We start from the raw sequence: 19,342 nt of genomic DNA, 5'->3' as shown, positions 1-19,342 counted from the left end.
TGCAGAAGACACTCCCCTTTGGCTGATTACAAATGGAATCAGCTGTGGATGTAGCTGACGTGATCGTGACCTAATCCTATGAAATGTCCTCATTGCAACAGACAGGCCAGCACTTGCCCAATCAGATGAACAGGTACCACAACTTTGCCAAGTTGACACCTGTCCCTAACCATGACAGTCCACCCCTTGTCAACTTGGCACCTATATATATCACCTTAGACCATACTTAATTTCCAAATGAAAACAAATAAGCACACATTTTTTTCTTTTACCTGACAATACTCAACTGTCCTGCATATAACTGGAAACACATTAAATCTCTCCAGAATAGGGTGCAAATCCTTGGGCAACATTCATTCTTAAACTTGATATCTTACAACTTAAATAGTATAACACAAACAAAACAGCATTACAGTCCTCGTTTCTGTAACTGATCACGTGGTCGAAGTTCATATTTATCACTACCTTCTTCCATTACCCATTCCATGTTCCCTTTCCCCTCAGCAAGCACTTCAGCTGGCCGTGGTTCTTTGCCTGGTGGGGTGACCCAAACCTTCATTCCTGAAGTCTCAGAGCCATTAGTGGTCCTGCCTGGATTGTGTTGTTGCAGTTTTCCATTGATTTTAATCACAGGGCATGGTAGTACTAATAGATGCCCCAGGGGATCTCCTATATTCCAAGAAAACTCTTCTTTACCTCCATTATGTAGTTGCAGTCCTACTTCCTTCTGATAGTCAGGGTCAATTACCCCAGACAGTAATGTAATCCCCTTCTTGGTGTGTTGATCCAGAGGCATAAGTAGCCCAAAGTGACCAGGTGGCAATCTTAACTTCCAGTTCAGTGGTATCACTGTTGTTTCTCCTGGAGAAAGCACACCCCTTTTTGGAACTAAAACCTGTAGACCAGCAGAACTCAGGGTAGCAGGGACAGGAAGCAAAAATTTTCCTAGTGGATCACTAGGAGTAATAGTGAGTGGCACCACACCCATTTCCACCCCTTGGTTCCTGGACCCATGGATCCTGGCTATGGGAGAAACAGCACCATACAGCGGACGCTGATTCAGAGCATACACAGCTTCCTGGAGAACATTACTCCAGCCTTTCAAGTTTTTGCCACCTAGTTGGCACCGTAATTGAGTTTTCAAAAGGCCATTCCACCGTTCTATCAATCCAGCTGCTTCTGGATGATGGGGAACATGGTAAGACCAGAGAATTCCATGAGCATGTGCCTATTCCCGCACTTCATTTGCTGTGAAGTGTGTTCCTTGATCCGAAGCAATGCTATGTGGAATACCACAACGATGGATAAGGCATTCTGTAAGCCCACGGATAGTAGTTTTGGCAGAAGCATTGCGTGCAGGGAAAGCAAACCCATATCCAGAGTATGTGTCTATTCCAGTTAGAACAAATCGCTGCCCCTTCCATGAAGGGAGTGGTCCAATGTAATCAACCTGCCACCATGTAGCTGGCTGGTCACCTCGGGGAATGGTGCCATATCAGGGGCTGAGTGTGGGTCTCTGCTGCTGGCAGATTGGGCACTCAGCAGTGGCTGTAGCCAGGTCAGCCTTGGTGAGTGGAAGTCCATGTTGCTGAGCCCATGCATAACCTCCATCCCTACCACCATGACCACTTTGTTCATGAGCCCATTGGGCAATGACAGGAGTTGCTGGGGAAACAGGCTGACTGGTATCCATAGAACGGGTCATCTTATCCACTTGATTATTAAAATCTTCCTCTGCTGAAGTCACCCTCTGGTGTGCATTCACATGGGACACAAATATCTTCATGTTTTTAGCCCACTCAGAAAGGTCTATCCACATACTTCTTCCCCAGACCTCTTTGTCACCAATTTTCCAATTATGGTCTTTCCAAGTCCCTGACCATCCAGCCAAACCATTAGCAACAGCCCATGAGTCAGTATATAAACGCACCTCTGGCCAGTTTTCCTTCCAAGCAAAATGAACAACCAGGTGCACTGCTCGAAGTTCTGCCCACTGGGAGGATTTCCCCTCACCACTGTCCTTCAAGGACACCCTAGAAAGGGGTTGTAATGCTGCAGCTGTCCACTTTCAGGTGGTACCTGCATATCGTGCTGAACCATCTGTAAACCAGGCCCGAGTTTTCTCTTCCTCAGTCAATTCACTGTAAGGAACTCCCCAAGAGGCCATAGCTCTGGTCTGGGAAAGAGAAGGTAATGTGGCAGCAGGAGTGGAAACCATGGGCATTTGTGCCACTTCTTCATGTAACTTACTTGTGCCTTCAGGACCTGCTCTGGCTCTATCTCGTATATACCATTTCCACTTTACAATAGAGTGCTGCTGTGCACGCCCAACTTTATGGCTTGGTGGGTCAGACAACACCCAATTCATGATAGGCAACTCAGGTCTCATGGTAACTTGGTGGCCCATGGTTAAGCGTTCAGTCTCTACTAAGGCCCAGTACCAGGCCAAAAGCTGTTTCTCAAAAGGAGAGTAGTTATCTGCAGCAGATGGTAAGGCTTTGCTCCAAAATCCTAAGGGTCTGCGTTGTGATTCTCCTATAGGGGCCTGCCAAAGGCTCCAGACAGCATCTCTATTTGCCACTGACACTTCCAGCACCATTGGATCTGCTGGATCATACGGCCCAAGTGGCAGAGCAGCTTGCACAGCAGCCTGGACCTGTCACAGAACCTCCTCTTGTTCATGTCCCCACTCAAAATTAGCAGCTTTTCTGGTCACTCGATAAATGGGCCGTAGTAGCACACCCAAATGAGGAATATGTTGTTGCCAAAATCCAAAAAGACCAACTAGGCATTGTGCCTCTTTTTTGGTTGTGGGAGGGGCCAGATGCAGCAATTTATCCTTCACCTTAGAAGGGATATCTCGACATGCCCCACACCACTGGACACCTAGAAATTTTACTGAGGTGGAAGGCCCCTGTATTTTTGTTGGATTTATCTCCCATCCTCTGACACGCAAATGCCTTACCAGTAAATCTAGAGTAGTTGCTACTTCTTGCTCACTAGGTCCAATCAACATGATATCATCAATAGAATGGACCAGTGTGATGTCTTGTGGGAGGCAGAAACGATCAAGGTCTCTGCGAACAAGATTATGACATAGGGCTGGAGAGTTGATATACCCCTGAGGTAGGACAGTGAAAGTATATTGCTGACCTTGCCAGCTGAAAGCAAACTGTTTCTGGTGGTCCTTACTAATAGCTATTGAGAAAAAGCATTTGCCAGATCAATAGCTGCATACCAGGTACCAGGGGATGTATTGATTTGCTCAAGCAATGATACTACATCTGGAACAGCAGCTGCAATTGGAGTTACCACCTGGCTGAGTTTACGATAATCCACTGTCATTCTCCAAGACCCATCTATTTTGTGCACAGGCCAAATAGGAGAGTTGAACGGGGATGTGGTGGGAATCACCACCCCTGCATCTTTCAAGTCCTTAAGAGTGGCAGTAATCTCTGCAATCCCTCCAGGAATACGGTATTGCTTTTGATTTACTATTTTGCTTGGTAGGGGCAGTTCTAGTGGCTTCCACTTGGCCTTTCCCACCATAATAGCCCTCACTGCACGAGTTAGAGAACCAATGTGGGGATTCTGCCAGTTGCTCAGTATGTCTATGCCAATTATACATTCCGGAACTGGGGAAATAACTACAGGATGGGTCCGGGGGCCCACTGGACCCACTGTGAGACGGATCTGAGCTAAAACTCCATTGATCACCTGGCCTCCATAAGCCCCCACTCTGACTGGTGGTCCAGAGTGACATTTTGGGTCCCCTGGAATTAATGTCACTTCTGAACCAGTGTCTAATAATCCCCGAAATATCTGATCATTTCCTTTTCCCCAATGCACAGTTACCCTGGTAAAAGGCCGTCGGTCTCCTTAGGGAAGACTTAGAGGAAGGTTAACAGTATAAATTTGTGGCAGTGCAACAGGTTTCTCCCCCATAGGGACCTGGCCTCCCCTTCATTCAAGAGGCTCAGGGTCTGTAAACTGTTTCAAGTCTGGAAATTGATTAAGGGGCTGTGACTCTGTGTCTTTGTAATTCAGGTTAGACTTCTGTTCCCTTGACCTAGAACTCTTTTGTTTATACAGCTCCAACAAGAATTTAGTAGACTGCCCTTCTATTGTATTTCTAGGCACCCCATGATTTACTACCCAATGCCGCAAATCTCTGTGTGTCATATAATTTTGATGCCTCCTTTGAGTTTGTTGTCTATTATAATAGCCGTGTCTACCCTGTCTTTGGTGATTAAGTGCTGCCACCTGGCTTCTGCCAACTCGGGATCCTGTCATCCCCATTGTGTTTAAGGATTCCAGCTCAGTGACAGCAGTTCCTACAGTAATATCTGACCTACAGAGAAGTGCAACCACAGAGCTCTTGAGGGATGATGGTGCTAGTCTCACAAATTTATTTCTCACTGTTCTGGTAAAAGGTGCATCCTCTGGACATTCCTGGGGTGTAAGAGCAGGCTTTGCATGATAAATCCACTCTAACATCCCAATCTTTCTAAGCCTCTGGATCCCCTCATCTACATTATACCAGGGCAGTTCTGGCATTTCAACCTCAGGTAATGTTGGCCACCTTTTGATCCATGTTTCAACCAACCACCCAAACAAGCTGTTAACACTTTTTCTAACTGCTCGAGCTATAACATTGAATTCAGAATCTCTGATTAGTGGGCCCATATCAATAAATTCAGCCTGATCCAGCCTTATATTCCTCCCACCATTATCTCACACTCTTAAAATCCATTGCCACACATATTCCCCTGATTTCTGTCTATATAAATTGAAAAACTCACACAGTTCTTTTGGAGTATAATGTACCTCCTCATGTGTGATACTTTGTACCTCACCTTTAGGGGCCTGTTGGGACTTTAGTTATAGGTCTAGAAGAAATGAGGGGTGGTGGGGGTGGGTCATGAAAAGAATTAGAAATATCTTCCAAGCCATTTGCTTCAGGGCTTTCATTTGCAGTTTCATCTGGTGAAACAGGATTAATAACTCTAGGGCTAATCCTTTCAGGAGGAGGTTGGGTGGCCAATTCCTCAAGGCAGGCTGGAGGTGGGGTGGCTATGTCCTCAGGGCAGACTATTACAGGGTTATCTAAAGAAGGCTCAGCATGGTCTAGGGTTTCAACCTCACCCCCAACATCATTATCAATCCATATGTCACCATCCCATTTTTCAGGGTCCCACTACTTTCCAATCAATGCCCTCACTTTAATGGCAGACACCATGCAAGACTGAGATTTCAGTTTATGTTGTAAAGTTGCTACTCTAACAATAAGATTCTGAGTCTGATTTTCAGAGATCTCAAGTCTATGGCTACATGTCCCTAACCATGACAACCATACCCCTTACCCCTCCCTTTCACTGATCACTAGCATTTCAAACTGAATTTATTTTAACATTTGTTCCCACTATTATTTATTCTTATTCCATACGTTCTACTCGTCTGTTGACAAGGTAGATAAAAGGAGCATCAGACACAAGGTTTTCACAACCACACAGTCACATCGTGAAAGCTATATCATTATACAATCATCTTCAAGAAATATGGTTACTGGAACACAGCTCTACATTTTCAGGCAGTTCCCTCCAGGCTCTCCATTACATTTTTTTTTATGATCATTCCATTCCACATATATAATCAGTAATTCACAATATCATCACATAGTTGCATATTCATCATCATAATCATTTCCTAGAACATTTTCATCAATTCAGAAAAAGAAACAAAAAGACAACAGAAAAATAAATAAAACAAAAACAGAAAAAAATATATATACATACCATACCCCTTACCCCTCCCTTTCATTGATCACTAGCATTTCAAACTAAATTTATTTCAACATTTTTTCCCCCATTATTTATTTTTATTCCACATGTTCTACTCGTCTGTTGACAAGGTAGATAAAAGAAGCATTGGACACAAGGTTTTCAGAATCATAAAGTCACACTGTGAACGCTATATTATTATACAATCATCTTCAAGAAACATGGCTACCGGAACACAGCTCTACATTTTCAGGCAGTTTCCTCCCGCCTCTCCATTACATCTTGAATAACAAGGTGATATCTATTTAATGTATAAGAATAACCTCCAGGATAACCTCTTGACTCTGTTTGGTATCTCTCAGCCATTGACACTGTGTCTCATTTCACTCTTCCCCCTTTTGGTCAAGAAGGTTTTCTCAATCCCTTGATGCTGAGTCTCAGCTCATTGAGTCTCAGCTCATTCTAGGAATTCTGTCCCACGTTGCCAGGAAGGTCCACACCCCTGGGAGTCATGTCCCACGTAGACAGGGGGAGGGTGGTGAGTTTGCTTGCTGTATTGGCTGGAGAAAGAGGTCACATCTGAGCAACAAAAGAGGTTCTCTTGGGGGTGACTCTTAGGCCTAATTTTAAGTAGGCTTGACCTATCCTTTGTGGGGTTAAGCTTCCTATGAACAAACCCCAAGACTGGGGGCTCAGCCTACAGTTTTGGCTGTCCACACTGCTTGTGAGAATATCAAGAATTCAACTTGGGGAAGTTGAATTTTCCCCTGTTTTCCTTTGAAAGTACTTTTTTATTCACTGTTCAAATCACTCTGGGATTTATTGGGGCATCACTCTGGACAAACCAACAAAATCTCATGTCCTACTCAAGGTTACATGTACTTATGGTGTTCAATTAAGCTGTCCACATAAGTTATATTAGGAAATGCTATGGCCAGTTTTTAAAAGGGCTTGTGTGGAATGTCCCAGCTCTGATCCTCCTCATTGATGGTTTCTCATGCTTTAATCTTCTCCTTTGCTTAGGCCAGCACTTCCTGTTTCTTTGTGTGTTTTGCAACCTTTTGTTAAAACCTGGAAGTTTTGATATTTTAGTGTGCTATTGCTTGGATTTAAAACCTGAGGCATCTGTGCTTTAAGCTTGTATCCACCTACTGTTATAACAGAGCTTTCCTCGAATGCTGAGCTAACAAAGAAAAATGAGACAGCTACAATGGAAGAAAAAAGAAAACACATTTCTAGTTTTGCAGGTTGACCTGTGTATTCTCCAGGTTGAAAGCATACAATGAATTTTGAGAATAGCTTAGGTCAAAGCATAAGGGCTTCCGTGATCCTTTCTGAACATGCCACTCTGGTCCTTTCTGTGCGTCCATTTATCTTGGGCATGCATATACGGCTCTAGAACTTCCCCTGTTTACAAGGCCATGAATGTCTCCTCTTCGCCGGGAAACATTTTCCTCATGGTCCCGAACACTTCACTGTGTCCTACAGCCAGCGACCCTTGTCCCCAGTGGCATGAGTGACAGCTCTCCCAGCTCTGTGAGCTGCCGTCTTCACACAGGGCAAATTCTGGAACAGTGAGTCCCTCAGGCCATCGCCAGACAGATTAGGTCACACATATATGCTCCCAGTATGTGCAAGGAAGTTACTCTGCTTCTCCAGAATCAGGACCAGGGATGTACACTGGGGGTGTGGGCTGGCCACATGCCCAGCCAGTCAGGGGATAGGGCAGGACCCAGCCATGGCACCATGTGGTCCTACTACAATGTCTCTGAATGCAGATTGGCCATGTCCCACCCTCTGTGTGTGGGCCATCTCACAGTATTTTTTTGCAGTAAAGCCCTGCTCCCAGACTTTCAGAGGCAGGGATGCAGCTCCTATTGAGAATCCTGGCCATGACCAAACCCTGGGGTCAGGTAAGGGAAAGCATGCATCAGCTACCACCCTAGCCCTGCCTGCTCTTCCAAGATGCAGGAAGACGTGCCCACTACCACATCCTCAGGGAAATGGACAATGAAGGGGCCCCACTCTCCCTCCTGCCCTCATCCTATTTGGTGCTGCTGAGTAGGGGTCCTGCCAGGACTGACCTACTTAGTGAGGAGCATGGTATGTTTAGATGCACAGCCAGAGATGGGGATGCATGGCATGTTATGCCTAACACCTGGAAGGGTGTGGCAGGGCAAGAACAGTCTCTGGGGTCAGTCCCTGGATAGGTGGTACCTCCCCTTCTTCTGCCCTAAATCCTGGGGCCCTCAAAGGGGGGGGGGGGAGCCCTACTAGTAGGGTTTGTGTGATTGGGTTCCAGAATGCATAGTAATCGCTGTATGAAATATTAAAAAGTCTAAAGTGAAAAACAAGGTGGGTAAACTTCATGGCAACCTTGATGGCTTCTACCCCACCCCACCCTGGTTTCTCATATTGGTGTGGAACTAGCCTGCACATTTAGTACAGGTCTCTGGTCCCAGTTTTTGGAGGGAGCAGAGTAACTCTTATGCAAGTACCAGGGTGTATGCATGGCTGGGACAAGTGGTAGCCTGAAGAATTGAGCCAGAACACTATTCTCTGGCTCACTGTTTAGTTATAGCTGCCGGAATGCAATATGCCAGAAATGGGTCAGCTTTTATAAAGGAGATTTATTAAGTTATAAGTTTACAATTCTAAGGCCTTAAAAATGTTCAAACTAAGGCATCCAGCAAAGATACCCTGACTCCAAAGAAAGGCTGAATGGCTTCCAGGATATCTCTGTTAACTGGGATGGCACATGCCTGGCATCTGAGGTCCTTGCTTCCAGTTCATTGCTTTGTGCTTCTGTTTCCAGTGGCTTCCTCTCTAAGCATCTGTTGGCCTTCACTTAGCTTCTCCAGGGCAAAACTGAGTTCTGGCTTGCATAGCATCTCATGGGAAGGTACATGGCCCAACATCTGCTGGGTTCCTCTCCTGGCTTCCAGTTTCAAATGGCTCTTGCAGATCCTCTGGGTTCTTCTGGCATTTTCCTCTGCATCTCCAAATGTCTGCATCTCTGTCAGCTCCAACCTGTCTTTCTCTCTCTGAGCTCCTTTAAGGACTCCTGTAAACTAATCAGAACCCATCCTGAATGGGCAGAGTCACATCTTCATCTAATCAAAAGGTCACAACCACAATTGGGTGTGTCATCTCCATGGAGACAATCTAATCAAAGTTTCCACCCTACAATATTGGATCAGGATTAGAGGAACATAGCTATTCTGGGGTATGTAACAATTTCAAAATAGCAAACTCACCATTCCAGAACTTGCTCTGTAGACAGAAGAAGCTTGCAGACAGCTAAATCTGTGTAAGAAACAACCAAGTCTCAGTGGCCAGGGGCAAGGGATTTCTGGCTTTGAAACATATAGTTGAGCACCCAGGACCTGGAGGAAAGACTATTTTGCAGGGAGAAAACGGAATATTCAAATCCTTGTAAATGGGGAAATTTCTAAGGCCACAGGTATATGTACAGGGCAAAATGCCTGCTCAGAAAAGACCAGAGAATATTTTGCACTTTTGCCTTGGGCTGGTCTTCAGATTCATTACCAGGAAGGCTAAGCTCTGAAGGAAAGCACTAGCCAACACAGAGCCAACCGGCAAAGATAATGAAAGATGTTTTCTCTCTTTGCTTTTGTTAGTTTCTGGCACTCAAGGAAATCTCTGTCATATCACTAGTCAGAAACAAATGTAAGGAACAGACCCTTTGGGACTAAATTCCAGAGGTAACATGTATAGGGTGCAAGAAAAGATTACAAGGCATACAAAGAAATAGGAAAAATGACCTGTGCAAAGGAACAAGATAAAGCATCAAAAAACATCAACAAAGAAGACCAGACTTTGAACATATCAAGGACTTTTAAAAAACGGTCTTACATGTGATCAAAGAGCTAAAGGATAACATAGACACACACACAAAAAAAACCCTAAAGGATGGGGAAAATAATATATGAACAAAGTGATAATTTCAAGAAAGAGATAGAAATTATAAAAAGCATCCTTACAGAAATACTGGAATTGAAGACCACAATAAATGAAATAAACTCCCTAGAGTAGTTCAGCAACAGACTGGAGCTGACAGAAGATAAAAATCAGTAACATGAGGGTAAGGCAATTGAAATTATTCAGTGTGAGGAGTAGAAAGTAAAAAGAATGAAGAAAAGTGAGCTTAAGAGAGCTGTGGCTCTTAGTTTTTCCTTTGGCTGTTCAAGCAAATACAATGCGGTAAGTGGGCTTATACTGTAGGAACTATTAACTCTCAGCTTTGAGGCTGGGGAAAACATCTACATCAAGGCATTTGTCTACTGGAGTAGACCAGGTGGCCTTCAGCTTCTTGTTTCCTGTAGCTTTCCTTTTATCTAAGTTTCATTCTCCTTATAATGGACTCCAGTAGACCAATCCTGGGCCCACCTTAAGTGAAGTAACCTAATCAAATGGTCCTACTTGGAATGGGTCCACATCCAAAGGATTAACTCTAAGAATACGTTTTTCAGGGCTACATATCGCTCCAAATGACCACAAACACCATCAAGCATACCAATTTATGCATCATGGAAATCACAAAAGGATAAGAAACAGAGAAAGGGACAGAAGGAACATTCAAAGAAATAATGACAGACAATATCCCAAATTTGACAAAAGACATGAATATACATATCCAAGAAACTCAATGAACTCCACATCGGATATACTTAAAGAGATCCATGCCCCAAAACATTGCAATCAAACTGGTGGATGTCAAAGACAAAGAGAAAATCATGAAAACTATGTGAGAGAAGTTATGTGTCATATACAAAGAACCCCAATAAGATTAAGGGCCAATTTCTCAACAGAACCCATGGAGGCAAAAAGGCAATGGAACGACATATTTAAAGTGCTGAGAGAAAATAATTACCAACCCAACATTTCATACCTGGAAAACTGTCTTTTAAAAATGAGAGTGAAATTAAGACATCCCCAGGTAATAAAAGCTGAGAGAATATGTCACCACTAATCCTGCTCTACAAGCAGTGCTAAAGTTCATGAGACTGAAAGGAAAGGACACAAGATGGTAGACTGAAGCAACATAGAGAAATAAAGATCTCAGCAAAGGTAACTCTATTGGTAATTATTAAATGCCAGTCAATTGTAATTTGGCTTCGAAATCCATTTTTAAATTCTAATAGGATCTAAAATGCAAAGGCATAAAAGTAAATAAAAAGCCATGGTTTTGGACATACAGTGTATAAAGATGTAATTTGTGACAAGAACAATATAAAGATAGGGGGACGGAGGGGTATAGGAATATAATTTGTGTATGCTATTAAAGTTAAGTTCTTATCAAATCAAATGAGACAGTTATAGATTTAGGATGCTAAATTTAAGCCCCATGGTAACCACAAGGAAGACATCTGAAAAATATAGATAAAGGAAATAAGAAGGGACTCAAAATGGTTTACTATAAAAGATCAACTAATAATAAAAGTAAACATTAATGGAAAAATTTGAGAGACAAAAAAGATGTGAGACTTATAAAGACCAAATAGCAAAATGACAGAAGAAAGTCCTTCATCATCAGTAGCTACTTTAAATGTAAATGGATTAAACTCTCCAATTAAGAGGTAAAAATTGGCCAAATGAATTAGAAAGTGTGACTCAACCACATGCTGTTTACAAGAGACTTATCTTAAATTCAAAGACACAAGTTCACTGAAAGTGAAAGGATGGGAAAATATATATATTCCATGCAAATAGTAACTAAAAGAGAGCCAGGGTGGCTATATTAATATTGGGTAAAATAGACTGTGTATTGATAAAAGGGTCAAGATGTAATAATTATAAATATATGCACCTAACAGCAGAGCCCCAAAATATATGAGTCAAATACTGACAGATTTAAAGGAAGAAATAAACAGTTCTACATTAATAGTAGGAGATTTCAATACACTACTTTCAATAATGGACAGACTATCTAGACAGAAGATCAATAAAGAAATAGAAGTGTACAATATATAAACCAACCAGACCTAATAGTCATATATAGAACAGTTCACCCAACAACAGAATACACATTCTTCTCTAGTTCACATGGATCATTTTCTAAAGTAGACGATGTATTGTGTTGCAAAGAGTATCGAAATTCAGAAAGATTGAAATTACGCAAAATAGCTGCTTTGTATGTTTTGACTACAATGAAATGAAGCTAGGAATGAGTAACAGAAGGAGAATTGAAAATACATAAATGTGTGGAAATTAAACAATACATTCTTAAACAACCAATGGGTCATAGAAGAAATCACAGGGAAATTAGAAAATAGCTTGAGATGAATGAAAATGAAAGACAGTATATTAAAACTTATGGGATGCACAAAAATAGTGCTGAGAGAGCAATTTACAGCTCTAAATGCTTACATCAAAAAGAATAAAGAGATCCTAGTTTCTAAGGCTCGTGTCTGCAAGTCAGGATTCCTGATTAAGATGATGGCCCCAATGGGATGGAATCCGAAGGTATTACTGAGAGTAACTGGAATGAGATCGTTGACATCTCATTGATGTCTCCTTGATGACGTGAATCTCTCAGAGTCCCTTCTCTGTGCATCTATGCTTATGGTTTTGAGAAGCCCTCTGCCATCCAGCAGTGAGCTATTCTTCCTTGTATCAAGGGTTATGATGTGATCACTCAAGCCCAGTCTGGGACTGAGAAAACAACTGCTTCTGCCATATCAATTCTGCAACAGATGGAATTGGCTCTAAAGGCCACACAGGCCTTGGTCCTGCGGGAACTGGCTCAGTAGAGACAGAAAATGGTAATGGCATTAGCAGATTACATAGTGCCTCCTGCCATGCCTGCATCTGGAGGCACCGTGTGTGTTGCGATTCAGAAGTTGCAGATGGAGGCTCCCCATATCATTGCAGATACCCCAGGCTCTGTGTTTACTATGCTAAATCGGAGATATCTGTCTCCCAAGTACATCAAAATGTTTGTAGTGGATAAAGCTGATGAAATTTTGAGCAGCAGATACAAAGATCAGATCTATGACATAGTCCAAAATCTCAACAGCAATACCCAGGTGATTTTGTTGTCAGCTACAATGTCTTCCAATGTGCTTGAGGTATCTAAGAAGTTCATGAGGGATCCAATTTGGATTCTTGCCGAGAAGGGAGAGTTGATACTGGAGGTTATCTGCCAATTCTACATCAGTGTGGAACAAGAGGCAGTCATTTTCATTGACACCTAAAGAAAGGTTGATTGGCTCACTGAGAAAATGCATGCCTGAGATGTCATCAGCTCTGCCATGCATTGCAATATGAACCAAAGGAATGAGATGTGATCATGAGGAGGTTCCGTTCTGATTCTAGCAGAGTACTAATTACCACTGACCTACTGGCCAGAAGCACTGATGTGCAGCAGATTTCTTTAGTCACCAGCTATGACCTTCCCACCAACAGGGAAAACTATATCCACAGAATTGGTGGATGTTTTGGCTCTAAGGGTGTGGCTACTGACATGGTGATAGAACAAGACAAAGGACTCTTTGAGACACCGAGACCTTCTTCAACACCGCCACTGAGGAGATGGCCCTCAATGTTGCTGACCTCCTCCGAGGGGTTGTTGTGAACCCAACCCAGCTAGGGTTCATTCCCAGGATGCTGAAGAGAAGCAGGAGGGGGGAGGGAAGGAAGCCAAGGAATGGAGACCTTGTCGTTTTTTTTTCTTTGAATAAATGTCACTTTTTGGGGGGCAAGCAAAGGAACCACGAACATTTTAGATACCTTTTCTTTGGGGTAGGCTATTGCCCCAGGCACCATCTCATCTTCCAAACAAACATTAACCCACTTACCTAACCTAGTCACCTCCAGACCCCAGGGCTCTCCCCCCACCCCAGCTAAAATTTTCCAAAAATGATTTAGGGGGCTTTATGTCACTCAACCTCATTTGTTGGACCAAATCTGGAAGGGAAAACCCTGAATAAGGTGGATTGTCCCCAGGTGGGGGCAGCGGAGGAGAGAAAATGGTAGCCATTTTTATATTGTTTTGTATAGTATTTATTGATCCAGGAAAGCACAAAATTGGAAACAGCAAAAAAAAAAAAAAAAAAGAATAAAGATCTGAACTGGATATCCATAATCAAAAGAATGAAAGAGGACCTCTATCTCACACTCTTCACAAATATTAACTCAAAATGGATCACATACCTAAATATAAGAACAGTATCATAAAACACATAAAAGGAAATGTAGGGAACATCTCCAAGATCTAGTGATAGGTGGTAGTTTCTCAGACTTTACACCCAAAGCAAAAACAACAAAAGAAAAAAATAAATGGAAACTCCTCAAAATTGAATGCTTAGTTCTTCAAAGGACTTTGTCAAAAGGGTGAAAAGGCAACTGACTCAATGGGGGGAAATATTTGGAAACCACATATCTGAAAAGGGTTTGAGATCCCCAATTTATAAAGAAATCCTACAACTCAACAATAAAAAGACAAACAACCCAATTTAAAAATGGGCAAAAGACATGAATAGACATTCTTCCAAAAAGGAAATACAGATGGCTAAAAGCATATGAAAAGATGTCCAGCTTCACTAGCTATTAGGGAAATGCAAATCAAAACCATAATGAGATATTATCTCATACCTATTAGAATGACCACTATTAAACAAACAGGAAACTACAAGTGTTGGAAAGGATGTGGAGAAACTGAAACACTTATTCACTGTTGATGTGAATGTAAACTGGTACAGCTGCTGTGGAGGACAGCTTGGTGGTTCCTGAGGAAGCTAAGTATAGAGTTACCTATGACCTGGCAATCCTGCTATTTGGGATATACACAGAAGATGTGAAAGCAGGATGCAAACAGACATCTGCACAGATGTTCATAGCAGCATTATTCACAATCGCCAAAAGATGGACACAACCCAAGTATCCATCAACAGATGAATGGATAAATAAAATGATACATACTATGGAATATTACCCAGCTATAAAGAAGGAAGTCCTGAAGCACATAACAACATGGATGAACCCTGAGGACATTATGTTAAATGGTATGTCAGACCCAAAAGGACAAATATTGTATGATCTCACGGATGTGAACTATTTATAATACGTAAACTCACAGACATAAAATATGGATACAGATTACCAGGATATAGAATGAAGCTAAAGAATGGGAAGCAATTACTTAATATGTGCAGAATGTTTAACTGGGTTGAACTTAAACATTTGGAAAGGGACAGAGGTGATGTAGCTTGAGAATATGTATCAGTGCTGAATGGGTGAATATGATGGAAAGGGAAGTTTAGAGTCATGTATGTCACCAGAAGGAAAGTTGGAGTTTAAAACATGGGAATATATAACTTTTGGGGAACAATGCCTGTTTTATATTTATATATCTTACACAAATATAAAAAATTCTTTCATGAACTAGAACAAATATGTGACACTATTAGAAGGAGCTAATAATAGAGGGGTTTATGGGGAAAATGTACTTATTGCAACTATGGACTATAGTTAACAGTAATACCTTAATACTCTTTCATGAACAGTAACAAATGTACTACACCAATACTATGGGTCAACAATAGTATTGTGGGATAAGGGATATGGGAGGTTTTGGATTTTCTTTTTTATTTTTATTTCTTATCTGGAGCAATGAAAATATTCTAAAATTGGTCTTGGAGTTGTAGGTATAATTATGTGATGATACTGTGAACCAGTGATTGCATACTTTGGATGGTTTGTATAGTGTATGAGTTTATTTCAATAAGCTACATTTTAAAATGATGGAAAAAAATAAGAAAGATCTCAAATCACAGACCTAACTTCAAACCTGGAGGATCTAGAAAAAGAAGAGCAAACAGGAATAAAAATAAATAATAGGGGGAACAAATGTTAAAATAAAATTTAGTTTGAAATTCTAGTGATCAATGAAAAGGAGGGATAAAGGGTTTGGTGTGTAAAATTTTTTTTCTGTTTTCATTTTCTTTTTCTATTGTCTTTTTATTTCTTTTTCTGAATTGATGCAAATGTTCTAAGAAATGATCATGATTATGAATATGCAGCAATGTGATATTGTGAATTACTGATTATATATGTAGAATGAAATGAGCATATATTAAGAATGTTTGTGTTTCTTTCTTGTAAAATTTTTTTTTAATTAATAAAAAATTTTAAAAAAAAAGAAGAGCAAACAAAACCCAAAGTAGCAGAAGGTTGGAAATAAATATTAGAGTGTAGACAAATGATATAGAGAGTAGAAAATCATTAGAGAAAATTAATGAAAACATAAGTTGATTTTGAAAAGATCAACTTTTGTTGATTTGAAATTGTAAAAAAATTTATAAACATTTATATAGACTGACAAGAAAAGAGGATGAAAATAACTAAAATTATAAATGAAAGGGATTATCAGAACATACTATGAAAAACTGTACCCCAATAGGTAACCTTGATGAAATGGACAAATTCCTAGAAAAACACAAACTGAACTGAATTAAGAAGAAACAGAAGATTTCATTTAAAATAATAAGTAAAAAATAGGGGGAACAAATGTTAAAATAAATTTAATAGGTTGAAATGCAAGTGGTCAATGAAAGGGAGTGAAAAGGGGTATAGAAAAAAATAGGGGAAACAAAGGATAAAATATATTGAGTAGATGGAAATAGTAGCAGTCAATGAGAAGGTGAGGTAAGAGGTATGGTATGTATGAGTTTTTTTTCGTTTTTCTTTTTATTTCTTTTTCTGAATTGATGCAAATGTTCTAAGAAATGATCATGGTGATGAATATGCAACTATGTGATGATATTGTGAGCCATTGATTATATACAAGAATGGAACAATTGTATGGTAAGGTAAGAATGTTCATGTTTGTATGTTGCTATATTTTTAAAAAATTGAAAAATTAAAAAAAAATTAAGATTGAATCAGTAATAAAAAAAAAAAAAACTCTCAACAAAGAAATGTCCATGACCACATACATGGTTTCACTGGTGAACTTTACCAAACATTCAAAGAACTAATAGCAACCCTGCTCAAACTCTTTCAAAAAAATTGAAGAGGAGTGAATACTTCTTGACTCATTCTATGAGGCCCACATCATCTGTGCTGGTTTGAAAGGATGTATGCCCCCTAGAAAAGCCATGTTTTAATCAAAATCCCATTTCATAAAGGTAGAATAATCCCTATTCAATACTGTATGTTTGAAACTGTTATCAGATCATCTCCCTAGATGATGTGATTTAGTCAAGAGTGGTTGTTAAGGCACGAACTTGGCAGGGCGTGGAGGGGGCGGTGGGCACAGAGCGGGTGGGGTGGCACTAGGTGGGGCCGGGGTGGCGTGGTTTCTCTTACCCTATGCGGTTGTTGAGCACCAAAAGGTGGGCGGGGGCAGACGTGGTGACGTGACGTGGCTTCTTCGTGGGCATCTGCACCGCGCGTACCGACAGGAGTGCAGCTCTGGCCGAAGACGCCAGGCCTGCTCTGGCGACCCTACAGGTGCTGCGAGACGTGGCCAACCCGCCTGCGATCCAATCTGCCAGGGCCACATGTGCCTCCAACTCCGGTCACCCCACTTCCTGCTGCTGCGCGGCCCAGATCATGTCTGTTCTGGCTTTCCACATGATGAAGTCTAAGCAGACAGAGCCAGGACACCCAGACCACGACAGATTCATTCTCTCCGAGGCCATGCTGCCCCAGTCTTCTCTGCCGCGTGGACAGAGGCGGCGACAGCTGTGAATCAGACCTGCCAAGCTTGAGGAGAACTGACTGTGCCTTGGAGGGACGTCCCACCCCTAGATTGTCGTTTGTTGATGTGGCCACAGGATCTCTTGGGTAAGGACAAGGAGCTGCGTGTAGAATGGCTTATACTGGCAAGTACTTCGACAAAGCCATACCGGGCTTTCTGCCTTATGGGAGATGGGGAATCCTCAGAAGGTTCTGTCCGGAGGCTTTGGCGTTTGGATCCCACTACAGTTTGGACAATATTGTGGCGATCTTTGATGTGAACCGCTTGGGGCAAAGTGGTGCTGCACCACTTGGACATTGCACAGACATCTACCGGAAGTGCTTGGAAGCCTTTGGAGGGAACACTTACGTAGTGGGTGGCCATGATGTGGAACTTGTGCCAAGCGCTTTGGCAAGCAACTTTAGTGAAGAACAAGCCTACTGCTGTAGTTGCTAAGACCTTCAAGGGCCGGGGTATTCCAAACATTTAGGCTGTGGAAAATTGGCATGGAAAACCAATGCCGCAAGAAAAAGCTGATGCAATTATCAAATTAATGAAAAGCTACATCCAGACCAGCAGGAGTCTCATACCGACTGTTGAAGACTCACCACAAATCAGCATCATGAATACAAAAATGACCTCACCACCTGCTCACAAAGTTGGTGAGAAAATAGCTACTCAGAAAGCTTGTGGTTTAGCTCTGGCTAAATTGGGCCACACAAATGAAAGAGTTATTATCCTGGGTGGTGATCCAAAGAATTCTACCTTTTCTGAGATATTCAAGAAAGGACACCCTGAGCGGTTCATTGAGTGTTTTATTGCTGAGCAAAACATGGTAAGTGTGGCACTGGGCTGTGCCACTCGTGGTCTTACCATTGCTTTTGCTAGTACCTTCGCTGCCTTTTTGACCCGAGCGTTTGATCAGATCAGGATGGGATCCATCTCTCAAATCAACATCAATCTTATTGGTTCCCACTGTGGGGTATCCATTGGTGAAGATGGACCTCCCCAAATGGCCCTAGAGGATCTGGCCATCTGAAGCATTCCCAATCATACGGTTTTCTATCCAAGTGATGCAGTCTTAACAGAGCATGCTGTTTATCTGGCTGCCAATACTAAGGGAATGTGTTTCATTCGGATGAGCAAACCAGAAACTGCAGTTCTTTACACACCACGAGAAAACTTTGAGATTGGACAGGCCGAGGCTGTCTGTCACAGTGTCTATGATGAAGTCACAGTTATCGGAGCTGGAGTTACTCTGTACGAAGCCTTGGCAGCCGCTGGTGATCTTTCTAGGCAAGGTACTTCTGTCTGTGTCATCAACCCATTTACCATTAAACCCCTGGATGCTGCTACCATCATCCCCAATGCAAGAGCCACCGGTAGCTGGGTTATCACAGTAGAGCATCGCTGCCGAGAAGCTGTATGTGCAGCTGTCTCTGGGGAGCCAGGCATCCTTGTTCATCAGTTGGCAGTGTCAGGTGTGCCTCGAAGTGGGAAACCAAGTGTGCTGGTTTGAAAGGATGTATGTTCCCTAGAAAAGCCATGTTTTAATCTAAATCCCATTTATAAAGGCAGAATAATCCCTATTCAATACTGTATGTTTGAATCTGTAATCAGATAATCTCCCTGGAGATGTGATTTAATCAGGTGTGGTGGTTAAGCTGCATCAGGAGAAGCATGTCTCCACCCATTTGGGTGGGTCTTGATAAGTTTCTGGAGTCCTATAAAAGACGAAACATTTTGGAGAATGAGAGAGATTCAGAGAGAGCAGAGCAGAACGACATAGCCACGAGAAGCAGAGTTTGCCAGTCAGCAACCTTTGGAGATAAAGAAAGAAAATGCCTGCTGGGGCGCT

The 19,342-nt window shown here is 41.9% G+C and overlaps 2 pseudogenes; both read left to right on the top strand.

The window, feature by feature from the left end:
* The first annotated feature begins 7,783 nt into the window (after positions 1–7,783).
* LOC143680045 (eukaryotic initiation factor 4A-I pseudogene) lies at positions 7,784–13,604 on the top strand (annotated as a pseudogene).
* Positions 13,605–17,114: 3,510 nt separating this feature from the next.
* LOC143680039 (transketolase-like protein 2) lies at positions 17,115–19,003 on the top strand (annotated as a pseudogene).
* The last annotated feature ends 339 nt before the right edge of the window (positions 19,004–19,342 follow it).

Source organism: Tamandua tetradactyla, chromosome 1 (assembly GCF_023851605.1).
Source record: "Tamandua tetradactyla isolate mTamTet1 chromosome 1, mTamTet1.pri, whole genome shotgun sequence".
Taxonomy (NCBI): domain Eukaryota; kingdom Metazoa; phylum Chordata; class Mammalia; order Pilosa; family Myrmecophagidae; genus Tamandua; species Tamandua tetradactyla.
This window is presented reverse-complemented; position numbering and strand designations above follow the sequence as displayed.